The sequence below is a fragment of the Oncorhynchus keta genome, chromosome 11, assembly GCF_023373465.1.
Source record: "Oncorhynchus keta strain PuntledgeMale-10-30-2019 chromosome 11, Oket_V2, whole genome shotgun sequence".
Classification (NCBI taxonomy): Eukaryota; Metazoa; Chordata; class Actinopteri; order Salmoniformes; family Salmonidae; genus Oncorhynchus; species Oncorhynchus keta.
The window spans coordinates 8,216,328-8,230,991 of NC_068431.1; the positions used below are offsets into that span (position 1 = coordinate 8,216,328).

At 45.1% G+C, this 14,664-nt stretch overlaps 1 protein-coding gene and 1 long non-coding RNA gene across 17 annotated transcripts in view; one reads left to right on the forward strand and one right to left on the reverse strand.

Annotated features, from left to right (window-relative positions):
- LOC127933056 (uncharacterized) overlaps positions 1–10,924 on the forward strand; it is a 42,775-nt gene extending 31,851 nt beyond the window's left edge. For 5 of the 15 annotated variants that reach the window (XR_008147052.1, XR_008147066.1, XR_008147065.1 and 2 more), the window contains 4 exons: positions 7,713–8,006; positions 8,750–8,974; positions 9,298–9,357; positions 9,554–10,924. This is a non-coding gene — a long non-coding RNA (uncharacterized LOC127933056). Of the gene's footprint in view, positions 1–7,712; positions 8,007–8,749; positions 8,975–9,297; positions 9,362–9,553 lie in introns of all 15 variants that reach the window. The other 10 variants (XR_008147059.1, XR_008147063.1, XR_008147060.1 and 7 more) reach the window with 10 other exon arrangements.
- LOC127933054 (calcium/calmodulin-dependent protein kinase kinase 1-like) overlaps positions 1–14,664 on the reverse strand; it is a 257,072-nt gene that overhangs the window by 186,779 nt on the left and 55,629 nt on the right. The gene's annotated exons all lie outside the window — the stretch shown is intronic.

Consider the following 14,664-nt stretch of genomic DNA (forward strand, 5'->3'; position numbering starts at 1 on the left):
ATCCTACCTCATTGGAACAGGAAGTTATGTTGTCGTCAAGTGCTTATACGTCGGGATTGGTCTGTGGTCAAATTCAATGATGTTTTCTATTCTTCTGTCCCCGTCTTTTTTCTTCTTCTTCGCTTTCCTTTCCTGTTGGTTATTATAGGAAGGGAGAGGAGGGCGTGTTTGAAACGTTTTATAGCCCATGTCCCTTCACAGGGCGGGCCACTGATTGAGCAGAGCCCTATCTTATGAAAACCCACATCTCACATTTTAGAAGCTAAAATCACATTTCATCCCATCACAAACACATTTCATATTCAAACATTTAAATTGAACAACAATTCCATGTGAATCTGATAACTCTGATGTGTAGACTTTCCACTGTGGAGTTTATGTCATCTTATCATTGATGAGAATGTCTCAGATGACAACCAAACTGATATCATATTCATTAAGGGGCGGCAGGGTAGCCTACTGGTTAGAGCGTTGGACTAGTAACCGGAAGGTTGCAAGTTCAAACCCCCGAGCTGACAAGGTACAAAAATCTGTCGTTCTGCCCCTGAACAGGCAGTTAACCTGTAATTTGTTCTTAACTGACTTGCCTGGTTAAAAAAAATAAAAAGTACCACTGCATATGTTCAGATTTCCAGAATATAGTTAATTTCTCCCCACCTACTGATGTTGCCAGAATCTCTATGTTAACCAAGGGGTTTTCAGTAGGGAAGAGGGTTTTTATGACTGTCATAAACCTACCCCCAGGCCAACGTCATGACAATACCCATAGTGCACTTCATTTTATCACAGGTTTAGGACATCACTGTATTCTCTACCAGAGAGTAGGTTGGCTCTCTTTAACTTCATACATCTTTTCATTTACAAAGCTATTTTAGGAAAAATTCCCGCTGTACAACATCAATAACCTTTAAACGTACGAGTTACGTTATCCGGCCTCGAAGATGGCTAACTCTGGAATCTACAAGCAGCACAAACAGCTATAGTATTTGACAAAAGCAGAATCATTTAAAACCCTTATTAAATTTGGAATACAATCACATATGTCGATCTAATTACGTGTGGGAATACTTGGGAACAGATTTCCTACATTTGAATCACTTCCAGCTGATTTCCCAGTGATTTTACAAGTCTCCATTTTGGTTCTGTCCCTCACCTTGAAGTGGCCCTGCAGGGAAGAGAGGTTCTGTCCCTCAGATTAAAGTGGCCCTGCAGGGAAGAGAGGTTCTGTCCCTCACCTTGAAGTGGCCCTGCAGGGAAGAGAGGTTCTGTCCCTCAGATTAAAGTGGCCCTGCAGGGAAGAGAGGTTCTGTCCCTCACCTTGAAGTGGCCCTGCAGGGAAGAGAGGTTCTGTCCCTCAGATTAAAGTGGCCCTGCAGGGAAGAGAGGTTCTGTCCCTCACCTTGAAGTGGCCCTTGCAGGGAAGAGAGGTTCTGTCCCTCAGATTAAAGTGGCCCTGCAGGGAAGAGAGGTTCTGTCCCTCAGATTAAAGTGGCCCTGCAGGGAAGAGAGGTTCTGTCCCTCACCTTGAAGTGGCCCTTGCAGGGAAGAGAGGTTCTGTCCCTCAGATTAAAGTGGCCCTGCAGGGAAGAGAGGTTCTGTCCCTCAGATTAAAGTGGCCCTGCAGGGAAGAGAGGTTCTGTCCCTCACCTTGAAGTGGCCCTGCAGGGAAGAGAGGTTCTGTCCCTCACCTTGAAGTGGCCCTGCAGGGAAGAGAGGTTCTGTCCCTCAGATTAAAGTGGCCCTGCAGGGAAGAGAGGTTCTGTCCCTCACCTTGAAGTGGCCCTTGCAGGGAAGAGAGGTTCTGTCCCTCACCTTGAAGTGGCCCTTGCAGGGAAGAGAGGTTCTGTCCCTCACCTTGAAGTGGCCCTGCAGGGAAGAGAGGTTCTGTCCCTCAGATTAAAGTGGCCCTGCAGGGAAGAGAGGTTCTGTCCCTCACCTTGAAGTGGCCCTTGCAGGGAAGAGAGGTTCTTGCCCTCAGATTAAAGTGGCCCTGCAGGGGAGAGAGGGCCTGTCCCTCAGATTAAAGTGGCCAGAGGCCAGAGGTCAATAGTTTCTTCCAACACCTTAGTGAGGGCAGAGAGACACACCTGAGTGCACTGTGCGAGGCTGGAACCCACTTAAACAGACATTACTCCTTCAGTACTGAGCATCGGGTGACGAGCCAATTAATAGAAGAGGGAAATGTATTGGTGCCAAAACGCTGCTCATGTTTTTTCTGAAAAGTGTGAAGGCGATGCTGTCACTGTGGTCTGAAAATGAGGAGAGAGATGGAGGGGGCAGAGTGAGAAAGAGAGAGAGAGACGAGAGAGAGAGAGAGAGAGAGAGAGAGAGAGAGAGAGAGAGAGAGAGAGAGAGAGAGAGAGAGAGAGAGAGAGAGAGAGAGAGAGAGAGATAGAAAGAGGTTCCTAATACCACTGAAACATCAAAACTATGAGACACGGATGTGGGTGTAGGATGCTGTTGTGGATGTGGGATGCTGTTGTGGATGTGGGATGCTGTTGTGGGTGTGGGATGCTGTTGTGGGTGTGGAATGCTGTTGTGGGTGTGGGATGCTGTTGTGGGTGTGGGATGCTGTTGTGGGTGTAGGATGCTGTTGTGGGTGTGGGATGCTGTTGTGGGTGTAGGATGCTGTTGTGGATGTGGGATGCTGTTGTGGGTGTGGAATGCTGTTGTGGGTGTGGGATGCTGTTGTGGGTGTGGGATGCTGTTGTGGGTGTAGGATGCTGTTGTGGGTGTGGGATGCTGTTGTGGGTGTAGGATGCTGTTGTGGGTGTGGGATGCTGTTGTGGATGTAGGATGCAGATTGTGGATGTGGGATGCTGTTGTGGGTGTGGGATGCTGTTGTGGGTGTGGGATGCTGTTGTGGGTGTGGGATGCTGTTGTGTGTGTGGGATGCTGTTGTGGGTGTGGGATGCTGTTGTGGGTGTGGGATGCTGTTGTGGGTGTGGGATGCTGTTGTGGGTGTGGGATGCAGTTGTGGATGTGGGATGCTGTTGTGGATGTGGGATGCTGTTGTGGGTCTAGGATGCTGTTGTGGGTGTGGGATGCTGTTGTGGGTGTGGGATGCTGTTGTGGGTGTGGGATGCTGTTCTGGGTGTGGGATGCTGTTGTGGGTGTGGGATGCTGTTGTGGGTGTGGGATGCTGTTGTGGGTGTGGGATGCTGTTGTGGGTGTGGGATGCTGTTGTGGATGTGGGATGCTGTTGTGGGTGTGGGATGCTGTTGTGGGTGTGGGATGCTGTTGTGGGTGTAGGATGCTGTTGTGGGTGTGGGATGCTGTTGTGGCTGAGATCATCTGACTGTCAGTGTTGTTAAAGGTTCGCTGCATTGTTGGGTTTTTTACTCTTCGGATTACTGTGGTTAATCCTCGGCTTCAAAACAAGAGACTCCATAATTAGGTTCATCTCTCTAAGATAGGGAGTGAGGAAGGGAGAGAGATAGAGGAAGGGAGAGAGAGAAAGAGAAAGGGAGAGAGAGAGGAAGGGAGAGAGAGAGGAAGGGAGAGAGAGAAAGAAAGAGAGACAGAGAGAGAGAGAGAGAGAGAGAGAGAGAGAGAGAGAGAGAGAGAGAGAGAGAGAGAGAGAGAGAGAGAGAGAGAGAGAGAGAAAAGGAGGAAGGAAGGAAGGAAGGAAGGAAGGAAGGAAGGAAGGAAGGAAGGAAGGAAGGAAGGAAGGAAGGAAGGAAGGAAGGAAGGAGAGAGAGAGAGAGAGAGAGAGAGAGAGAGAGAGAGAGAGAGAGAGAGAGAGAGAGAGAGAGAGAGGAAGGAGAGAGAGAGAGAGAGAGAGAGAGAGAGAGAGAGAGAGAGAGAGAGAGAGAGAGAGAGAGAGAGAGAGAGAAAGGAAGGAAGGAAGGAAGGAAGGAAGGAAGGAAGGAAGGAAGGAAGGAAGGAAGGAAGGAAGGAAGGAAGGAAGGAAGGAAGGAAGAAGGAAGGAAGGAAGGAAGGAAGGAAGGAAGGGGGAGAGAGAGAGAGAGAGAGAGAGAGAGAGAGAGAGAGAGAGGAAGGAGAGAGAGAGAGAGAGAGAGAGGAAGAGAGAGAGAGAGAGAGAGAGAGAGGAAGGGAGAGAGGAAGGGAGAGAGAGAAACGTAGTGTGAGAGCAGTGGAGTAAAGTACTTAAGTAGAAATACTTTAAAGTACTACTTTTAGGGGTCTGTACTTTACTTTTGACAGGAAAATGGTCCAATTCACACACTGGTCATCCTTATTGCCTCTGATCTGGCAGACTCACTAAACATAAACGCTTCGTTTGTAAATTATGTCAGAGATGGAGTGTGAGAGAGACAAAAAGAGACAGAAAGACAGAGAGGTAGAGAGATTGACAGAGACGGAGTGAGAGAGACAAAAAGAGACAGAAAGACAGAGAGGTAGAGAGATTGACAGAGACGGAGTGTGAGAGACAGAAAGAGACAGAAAGACAGAGAGGTAGAGAGATTGATAGAGACGGAGTGTGAGAGAGACAGAAAGAGACAGAAAGACAGAGAGGTAGAGAGATTGACAGAGACGGAGTGTGAGAGACAGAAAGAGACAGAAAGACAGAGAGGTAGAGAGATTGACAGAGACGGAGTGTGAGAGACAGAAAGACAGAGAGGTAGAGAGATTGATAGAGACAGAGTGTGAGAGAGACAGAAAGAGAGAGAAAGAGAGAGAGGTAGAGAGATTGACAGAGACGGAGTGTGAGAGACAGAAAGAGACAGAAAGACAGAGAGGTAGAGAGATTGACAGAGACGGAGTGAGAGAGAGACAGAAAGACAGAGAGGTAGAGAGATTGACAGAGACAGAGTGTGAGAGAGACAGAAAGACAGAGAAAGACAGAGAGGTAGAGAGATTGATAGAGACGGAGTGTGAGAGAGACAGAAAGAGACAGAAAGACAGAGAGGTAGAGAGATTGATAGAGACAGAGTGTGAGAGAGACAGAAAGAGAGAGAAAGAGAGAGAGGTAGAGAGATTGACAGAGACGGAGTGTGAGAGAGACAGAAAGACAGAGAGGTAGAGAGATTGACAGAGACAGAGTGTGAGAGAGACAGAAAGACAGAGAAAGACAGAGAGGTAGAGAGATTGATAGAGACGGAGTGTGAGAGACAGAAAGACAGAGAAAGACAGAGAGGTAGAGAGATTGACAGAGACGGAGTGTGAGAGAGACAGAAAGACAGAGAAAGACAGAGAGGTAGAGAGATTGACAGAGACGGAGTGTGAGAGAGACAGAAAGACAGAGAAAGACAGAGGTAGAGAGATTGACAGAGACGGAGTGTGAGAGAGACAGAAAGACAGAGAAAGACAGAGAGGTAGAGAGATTGACAGAGACGGAGTGTGAGAGAGACAGAAAGACAGAGAAAGACAGAGAGGTAGAGAGATTGACAGAGACGGAGTGTGAGAGAGACAGAAAGACAGAGAAAGACAGAGAGGTAGAGAGATTGACAGAGACGGAGTGTGAGAGAGACAGAAAGAGACAGAAAGACAGAGAGGTAGAGAGATTGACAGAGACGGAGTGTGAGAGAGACAGAAAGAGAGAGAGGTAGAGAGATTGACAGAGACGGAGTGTGAGAGAGACAGAAAGAGAGAGAAAGACAGAGAGGTAGAGAGATTGACAGAGACGGAGTGAGAGAGACAGAAAGACAGAGAAAGACAGAGAGGTAGAGAGATTGACAGAGACGGAGTGTGAGAGAGACAGAAAGAGAGAGAAAGACAGAGAGGTAGAGAGATTGACAGAGACGGAGTGAGAGAGACAGAAAGACAGAGAAAGACAGAGAGGTAGAGAGATTGTAAAACATACTGTGTCTGTAAAATGTAAAAAAAAAAAGTGCTGTTGTCTATTAGTTTACTCTAATTAGAAGAGAGTGGTAGGGTAAGGGGAAAATAACAAAGGAGAATATCAATACTTTTAAAAAGTATATACACTGTATATTTACAATAAATATATATGGGGGGTATTGGAAATGATGCAGACAATGACATTGCTAGAAGCCACAATCAATCTGCAATATTAAAGCTGAAATACCCCAAGTCAATAAGAGGAAAACCTCCTCTCTCTCTCTCTCACCATGCCATTCAAGGTTAACCTGGTTCACTCTCACTCAGCACGGCTACAACCTTGGTGCGTCCCACGTAAAACCCTATTACCCACAGGGCTTTGGTCAGAAGGAGTGCACTATATAGGGAATAGGGTGCAGTAGTAGTGCACTATATAGGGAATAGGGTGCTGTAGTAGTGCACTATATAGGGACTAGGGTGCTGTAGTAGTGCACTATATAGGGAATAGGGTGCTGTAGTAGTGCACTATATAGGGAATAGGGTGCTGTAGTAGTGCACTATATAGGGAATAGGGTGCTATATTAGTGCACTATATAGGGAATAGGGTGCTATAGTAGTGCACTATATAGGGAATAGGGTGCTATAGTCGTGCACTATATAGGGAATAGGGTGCTGTAGTAGTGCACTATATAGGGAATAGGGTGCTATAGTAGTGCACTATATAGGGAATAGGGTGCTATAGTCGTGCACTATATAGGGAATAGGGTGCTGTAGTAGTGCACTATATAGGAAATAGGGTGCTATATTAGTGCACTATATAGGGAATAGGGTGCTGTAGTAGTGCACTATATAGGAAATAGGGTGCTATATTAGTGCACTATATAGGGAATAGGGTGCTATAGTAGTGCACTATATAGGGAATAGGGTGTTATAGTAGTGCACTATATAGGGAATAGGGTGCTATAGTAGTGCACTATATAGGGAATAGGGTGCTGTAGTAGTGCACTATATAGGAAATAGGGTGCTATATTAGTGCACTATATAGGGAATAGGGTGCTGTAGTAGTGCACTATATAGGAAATAGGGTGCTATATTAGTGCACTATATAGGGAATAGGGTGCTATAGTAGTGCACTATATAGGGAATAGGGTGTTATAGTAGTGCACTATATAGGGAATAGGGTGCTATAGTAGTGCACTATATAGGGAATAGGGTGCCCTTTGAGACCCAGAGCCTCTGGTCTTTGAGAAGCTGACAGCCAGAGACAGACAGAACCTTTAATAAATCCTCTTAAAGGTAATGTCCCATATTTGAGGACTACCCTATTAGATTTGTTTGTATTCAATTCAGTCTGGTATGAGAACGGTACTCCCCATCTGCAAAGACACGGTTTCTCTGCTATTGAGCTGTGCCTTAAAATCTACAGTGTGACTTACTACCATATATGGGCATGCAAGTGTATAAGGGAAGGCCGAGTCGATGACCTCATTTCAAGATGGCTGCTGCCTACGTTCCGGTTGGCGGTGTGAAGCATAAAAGCCGGGACTCCACACATCATGAGGAGGTCTTATTTGTCTGGCTGTGACCTACTGTTATTGATCACCAGCCCTGAGAGTCAAAATGTTTATTTTATACAACGATTTCACCAAAGGTAAGCTTCAATTTGGTCTGTGTTTGAGCTGTAGCTACATGACGGGTATGACATTAATCCTTAGGTTGGTGGGAACAAATCTAGCCTATTGACAATGTTCTCTAATGATGTATGACTTAATGGCAACATCGAATGTCCACCGAGTGACTATATCTCTGTGTATCAAAAATATGATGAAAACACACCACCACAATGTATGAGGGAGGTTGGTGTTGTTGTTTTTATAGTAAACAATAACTTTAAGGCACATGCAGGGTAGCCTAGTGGTTAGAGTGTAGAGGAGGCAGGGTAGCCTAGTGGTTAGAGTGTAGAGGAGGTAGGTAGCCTAGTGGTTAGAGTGTAGAGGAGGCAGGTAGCCTAGTGGTTAGAGTGTAGAGGAGGCAGGTAGCCTAGTGGTTAGAGTGTAGAGGCGGCAGGGTAGCCTAGTGGTTAGAGTGTAGAGGCGGCAGGGTAGCCTAGTGGTTAGAGTGTAGAGGAGGTAGGTAGCCTAGTGGTTAGAGTGTAGAGGAGGCAGGTAGCCTAGTGGTTAGAGTGTAGAGGCGGCAGGTAGCCTAGTGGTTAGAGTGTAGAGGAGGCAGGTAGCCTAGTGGTTAGAGTGTAGAGGCGGCAGGTAGCCTAGTGGTTAGAGTGTAGAGGCGGCAGGTAGCCTAGTGGTTAGAGTGTAGAGGCGGCAGGGTAGCCTAGTGGTTAGAGTGTAGAGGAGGCAGGTAGCCTAGTGGTTAGAGTGTAGAGGAGGCAGGTAGCCTAGTGGTTAGAGTGTAGAGGAGGCAGGTAGCCTAGTGGTTAGAGTGTAGAGGAGGCAGGTAGCCTAGTGGTTAGAGTGTAGAGGAGGCAGGTAGCCTAGTGGTTAGAGTGTAGGGGCGGCAGGTAGCCTAGTGGTTAGAGTGTAGAGGAGGCAGGTAGCCTAGTGGTTAGAGTGTAGAGGAGGCAGGTAGCCTAGTGGTTAGAGTGTAGAGGAGGCAGGTAGCCTAGTGGTTAGAGTGTAGAGGCGGCAGGGTAGCCTAGTGGTTAGAGTGTAGAGGCGGCAGGTAGCCTAGTGGTTAGAGTGTAGAGGCGGCAGGGTAGCCTAGTGGTTAGAGTGTAGAGGCGGCAGGGTAGCCTAGTGGTTAGAGTGTAGAGGAGGTAGGTAGCCTAGTGGTTAGAGTGTAGAGGAGGCAGGTAGCCTAGTGGTTAGAGTGTAGAGGCGGCAGGGTAGCCTAGTGGTTAGAGTGTAGAGGAGGCAGGTAGCCTAGTGGTTAGAGTGTAGAGGAGGCAGGTAGCCTAGTGGTTAGAGTGTAGAGGCGGCAGGGTAGCCTAGTGGTTAGAGTGTAGAGGCGGCAGGGTAGCCTAATGGTTAGAGTGTAGAGGCGGCAGGTAGCCTAGTGGTTAGAGTGTAGAGGAGGTAGGTAGCCTAGTGGTTAGAGTGTAGAGGCGGCAGGTAGCCTAGTGGTTACAGTGTAGAGGCGGCAGGGTAGCCTAGTGGTTAGAGTGTAGAGGAGGTAGGTAGCCTAGTGGTTAGAGTGTAGAGGAGGTAGGTAGCCTAGTGGTTAGAGTGTAGAGGAGGCAGGTAGCCTAGTGGTTAGAGTGTAGAGGAGGCAGGTAGCCTAGTGGTTAGAGTGTAGGGGCGGTAGGTAGCCTAGTGGTTAGAGTGTAGGGCGGCAGGTAGCCTAGTGGTTAGAGTGTAGAGGAGGTAGGTAGCCTAGTGGTTAGAGTGTAGAGGCGGCAGGGTAGCCTAGTGGTTAGAGTGTAGAGGAGGTAGGTAGCCTAGTGGTTAGAGTGTAGAGGCGGCAGGGTAGCCTAGTGGTTAGAGTGTAGAGGCGGCAGGGTAGCCTAGTGGTTAGAGTGTAGAGGAGGTAGGTAGCCTAGTGGTTAGAGTGTAGAGGCGGCAGGGTAGCCTAGTGGTTAGAGTGTAGAGGAGGCAGGTAGCCTAGTGGTTAGAGTGTAGAGGCGGCAGGTAGCCTAGTGGTTAGAGTGTAGAGGAGGTAGGTAGCCTAGTGGTTAGAGTGTAGAGGCGGCAGGGTAGCCTAGTGGTTAGAGTGTAGAGGCGGCAGGGTAGCCTAGTGGTTAGAGTGTAGAGGAGGTAGGTAGCCTAGTGGTTAGAGTGTAGAGGCGGCAGGGTAGCCTAGTGGTTAGAGTGTAGAGGCGGCAGGGTAGCCTAGTGGTTAGAGTGTAGAGGAGGTAGGTAGCCTAGTGGTTAGAGTGTAGAGGCGGCAGGTAGCCTAGTGGTTAGAGTGTAGAGGAGGCAGGTAGCCTAGTGGTTAGAGTGTAGAGGCGGCAGGTAGCCTAGTGGTTAGAGTGTAGAGGAGGTAGGTAGCCTAGTGGTTAGAGTGTAGAGGCGGCAGGGTAGCCTAGTGGTTAGAGTGTAGAGGCGGCAGGGTAGCCTAGTGGTTAGAGTGTAGAGGAGGTAGGTAGCCTAGTGGTTAGAGTGTAGAGGCGGCAGGTAGCCTAGTGGTTAGAGTGTAGAGGAGGCAGGTAGCCTAGTGGTTAGAGTGTAGAGGAGGTAGGTAGCCTAGTGGTTAGAGTGTAGAGGAGGCAGGTAGCCTAGTGGTTAGAGTGTAGAGGCGGCAGGTAGCCTAGTGGTTAGAGTGTAGAGGAGGCAGGTAGCCTAGTGGTTAGAGTGTAGAGGAGGTAGGTAGCCTAGTGGTTAGAGTGTAGAGGCGGCAGGGTAGCCTAGTGGTTAGAGTGTAGAGGAGGTAGGTAGCCTAGTGGTTAGAGTGTAGAGGAGGTAGGTAGCCTAGTGGTTAGAGTGTAGAGGAGGTAGGTAGCCTAGTGGTTAGAGTGTAGAGGCGGCAGGGTAGCCTAGTGGTTAGAGTGTAGAGGAGGTAGGTAGCCTAGTGGTTAGAGTGTAGAGGAGGCAGGGTAGCCTAGTGGTTAGAGTGTAGAGGAGGTAGGTAGCCTAGTGGTTAGAGTGTAGAGGAGGTAGGTAGCCTAGTGGTTAGAGTGTAGAGGAGGTAGGTAGCCTAGTGGTTAGAGTGTAGAGGAGGTAGGTAGCCTAGTGGTTAGAGTGTAGAGGAGGTAGGTAGCCTAGTGGTTAGAGTGTAGAGGAGGCAGGGTAGCCTAGTGGTTAGAGTGTAGAGGAGGTAGGTAGCCTAGTGGTTAGAGTGTAGAGGAGGTAGGTAGCCTAGTGGTTAGAGTGTAGAGGAGGTAGGTAGCCTAGTGGTTAGAGTGTAGAGGAGGTAGGTAGCCTAGTGGTTAGAGTGTAGAGGAGGTAGGTAGCCTAGTGGTTAGAGTGTAGAGGCGGCAGGGTAGCCTAGTGGTTAGAGTGTAGAGGAGGTAGGTAGCCTAGTGGTTAGAGTGTAGAGGCGGCAGGGTAGCCTAGTGGTTAGAGTGTAGAGGAGGTAGGTAGCCTAGTGGTTAGAGTGTAGAGGAGGTAGGTAGCCTAGTGGTTAGAGTGTAGAGGCGGCAGGGTAGCCTAGTGGTTAGAGTGTAGAGGCGGCAGGGTAGCCTAGTGGTTAGAGCGTTGGACTAGTAACCGAAAGGTTGCAAGTTCAAATCCCCGAGCTGACAAGGTACAAAATCTGTCGTTCTGCCCCTGAACAGGCAGTTAACCCACTGTTCCCCAGTAGGCTGTCATTGAAAATAAGAATTTGTTCTTAACTGACTTGCCTTGTTAAATAAAAAATAAATTTAAAAATGCAGTGTGCATAAACAATGCAATTACCACATTCAGACACTTTGGAGAGGTTGAAAGGATACTTGAATGTACCCTGGATACCCCATAACACCACACTGTTTGAGTTTTATATATTATAGTTTATATGTTTATTTTATTTTTAATTAAAGCTTAATTTAACCAGGTAGGCCAGTTGAGAACAAGTTCTCATTTACAACTGTGACCTGGCCAAGATAAAGCAAAGCAGTGCGTCAAAAACAACAACACAGAGTTACACATGGAATAAACAAATGTACAGTCAATAACAACACAATAGAAAAATCTATATACAGCGTGTGCAAATGTAGTACGATTAGGGAGGTAAGGCAATAAATAGGCCATAGTGGCGAAATAATTACAATTTAGCAATTAAACACTGGAGTGATAGATGTGCAGATGATCATATGGAAGTTTGTCAGTGAGGTTGATATGGAAGAATTTGTGTTTTTATGCTGACCAAATAGCCTTTAGGGATTAAAAATCCAAATCAAATTGTATTGGTCACCTACACGTGTTTAGCAGATGTTAATGCGGGTGTAGCGAAATGCTTGTAAAGGGATTACATGCATCTAATAGCACTGGAATTATCTCATTTACAGACATATGCCACTTCAGAGAGGTTTAGGGACACTTGGAAACATCCTATGACAACACCTGACACCACTGACTAAAACATCTGCCCATTTCTAGTTGTTAGGTCTATCAATCCCATTTCTAGTTGTTAGGTCTATCAATCCCATTTCTAGTTGTTAGGTCTATCAATCCCATTTCTAGTTGTTAGGTCTATCAATCCCATTTCTAGTTGTTAGGTCTATCAATCCCATGTCTAGTTGTTAGGTCTATCAATCCCATTTCTAGTTGTTAGGTCTATCAATCCCATTTCTAGTTGTTAGGTCTATCAATCCCATTTCTAGTTGTTAGGTCTATCAATCCCATTTCTAGTTGTTAGGTCTATCAATCCCATTTCTAGTTGTTAGGTCTATCAATCCCATTTCTAGTTGTTAGGTCTATCAATCCCATTTCTAGTTGTTAGGTTTAACAATCCCATTTCTAGTTGTTAGGTCTATCAATCCCATTTCTAGTTGTTAGGTCTAACAATCCCATTTCTAGTTGTTAGGTTTAACAATCCCATTTCTAGTTGTTAGGTCTATCAATCCCATTTCTAGTTGTTAGGTCTATCAATCCTATTTCTGGTTGTTAGGTCTATCAATCCCATTTCTAGTTGTTAGGTCTATCAATCCCATTTCTAGTTGTTAGGTCTATCAATCCCATTTCTAGTTGTTAGGTCTATCAATCCCATTTCTAGTTGTTAGGTCTATCAATCCCATTTCTAGTTGTCAGGTCTATCAATCCCATTTCTAGTTGTTAGGTCTATCAATCCCATTTCTAGTTGTTAGGTCTATCAATCCCATTTCTAGTTGTTAGGTCTATCAATCCCATTTCTAGTTGTTAGGTCTATCAATCCCATTTCTAGTTGTTAGGTCTATCAATCCCATTTCTAGTTGTTAGGTCTATCAATCCCATTTCTAGTTGTTAGGTCTAACAATCCCATTTCTAGTTGTTAGGTTTAACAATCCCATTTCTAGTTGTTAGGTCTATCAATCCCATTTCTAGTTGTTAGGTCTATCAATCCCATTTCTAGTTGTTAGGTCTATCAATCCCATTTCTAGTTGTTAGGTCTATCAATCCTATTTCTGGTTGTTAGGTCTATCAATCCCATTTCTAGTTGTTAGGTCTATCAATCCCATTTCTAGTTGTCAGGTCTATCAATCCCATTTCTAGTTGTTAGGTCTATCAATCCCATTTCTAGTTGTTAGGTCTATCAATCCCATTTCTAGTTGTTAGGTCTATCAATCCCATTTCTAGTTGTTAGGTCTATCAATCCCATTTCTAGTTGTTAGGTCTATCAATCCCATTTCTAGTTCTTAGGTCTATCAATCCCATTTCTAGTTGTTAGGTCTAACAATCCCATTTCTAGTTGTTAGGTTTAACAATCCCATTTCTAGTTGTTAGGTCTATCAATCCCATTTCTAGTTGTTAGGTCTATCAATCCCATTTCTAGTTGTTAGGTCTATCAATCCCATTTCTAGTTGTTAGGTCTATCAATCCTATTTCTAGTTGTTAGGTCTATCAATCCCATTTCTAGTTGTTAGGTCTATCAATCCCATTTCTAGTTGTTAGGTCTATCAATCCCATTTCTAGTTGTTAGGTCTATCAATCCCATTTCTAGTTGTTAGGTCTATCAATCCCATTTCTAGTTGTTAGGTCTATCAATCCCATTTCTAGTTGTTAGGTCTATCAATCCCATTTCTAGTTGTTAGGTCTATCAATCCCATTTCTAGTTGTTAGGTCTATCAATCCCATTTCTAGTTGTTAGGTCTATCAATCCCATTTCTAGTTGTTAGGTCTCAATCCCATTTCAGTTGTTAGGTCAATCCCATTTCTAGTTGTTAGGTTTAACAATCCCATTTCTAGTTGTTAGGTCTATCAATCCCATTTCTAGTTGTTAGGTCTATCAATCCCATTTCTAGTTGTTAGGTCTATCAATCCCATTTCTAGTTGTTAGGTCTATCAATCCTATTTCTGGTTGTTAGGTCTATCAATCCCATTTCTAGTTGTTAGGTCTATCAATCCCATTTCTAGTTGTCAGGTCTATCAATCCCATTTCTAGTTGTTAGGTCTATCAATCCCATTTCTAGTTGTTAGGTCTATCAATCCCATTTCTAGTTGTTAGGTCTATCAATCCCATTTCTAGTTGTTAGGTCTATCAATCCCATTTCTAGTTGTTAGGTCTATCAATCCCATTTCTAGTTGTTAGGTTTAACAATCCCATTTCTAGTTGTTAGGTCTATCAATCCCATTTCTAGTTGTTAGGTCTAACAATCCCATTTCTAGTTGTTAGGTTTAACAATCCCATTTTTTTAGTCTAACAATCCCATTTTAGTTAGGTCTAACAATCCCATTTCTAGTTGTTAGGTCTATCAATCCCATTTTAGTTGTTAGGTCTATCAATCCCATTTCTAGTTGTTAGGTCTATCAATCCCATTTCTGGTTGTTAGGTCTATCAATGCCATTTCTAGTTGTTAGGTCTATCAATCCCATTTCTAGTTGTTAGGTCTATCAATCCCATTTCTAGTTGTTAGGTCTATCAATCCCATTTCTAGTTGTTAGGTCTATCAATCCCATTTCTAGTTGTCAGGTCTATCAATCCCATTTCTAGTTGTTAGGTCTATCAATCCCATTTCTAGTTGTTAGGTCTATCAATCCCATTTCTAGTTGTTAGGTCTATCAATCCCATTTCTAGTTGTTAGGTCTATCAATCCCATTTCTAGTTGTTAGGTCTATCAATCCCATTTCTAGTTGTTAGGTCTATCAATCCCATTTCTAGTTGTTAGGTCTATCAATCCCATTTCTAGTTGTTAGGTCTATCAATCCCATTTCTAGTTGTTAGGTCTATCAATCCCATTTCTAGTTGTTAGGTCTAACAATCCCATTTCTAGTTGTTAGGTTTAACAATCCCATTTTAGTTGTTAGGTCTATCAATCCCATTTCTAGTTGTTAGGTCTATCAATCCTATTTCTGGTTGTTAGGTCTATCAATCCCATTTCTAGTTGTTAGGTCTATCAATCCCATTTCT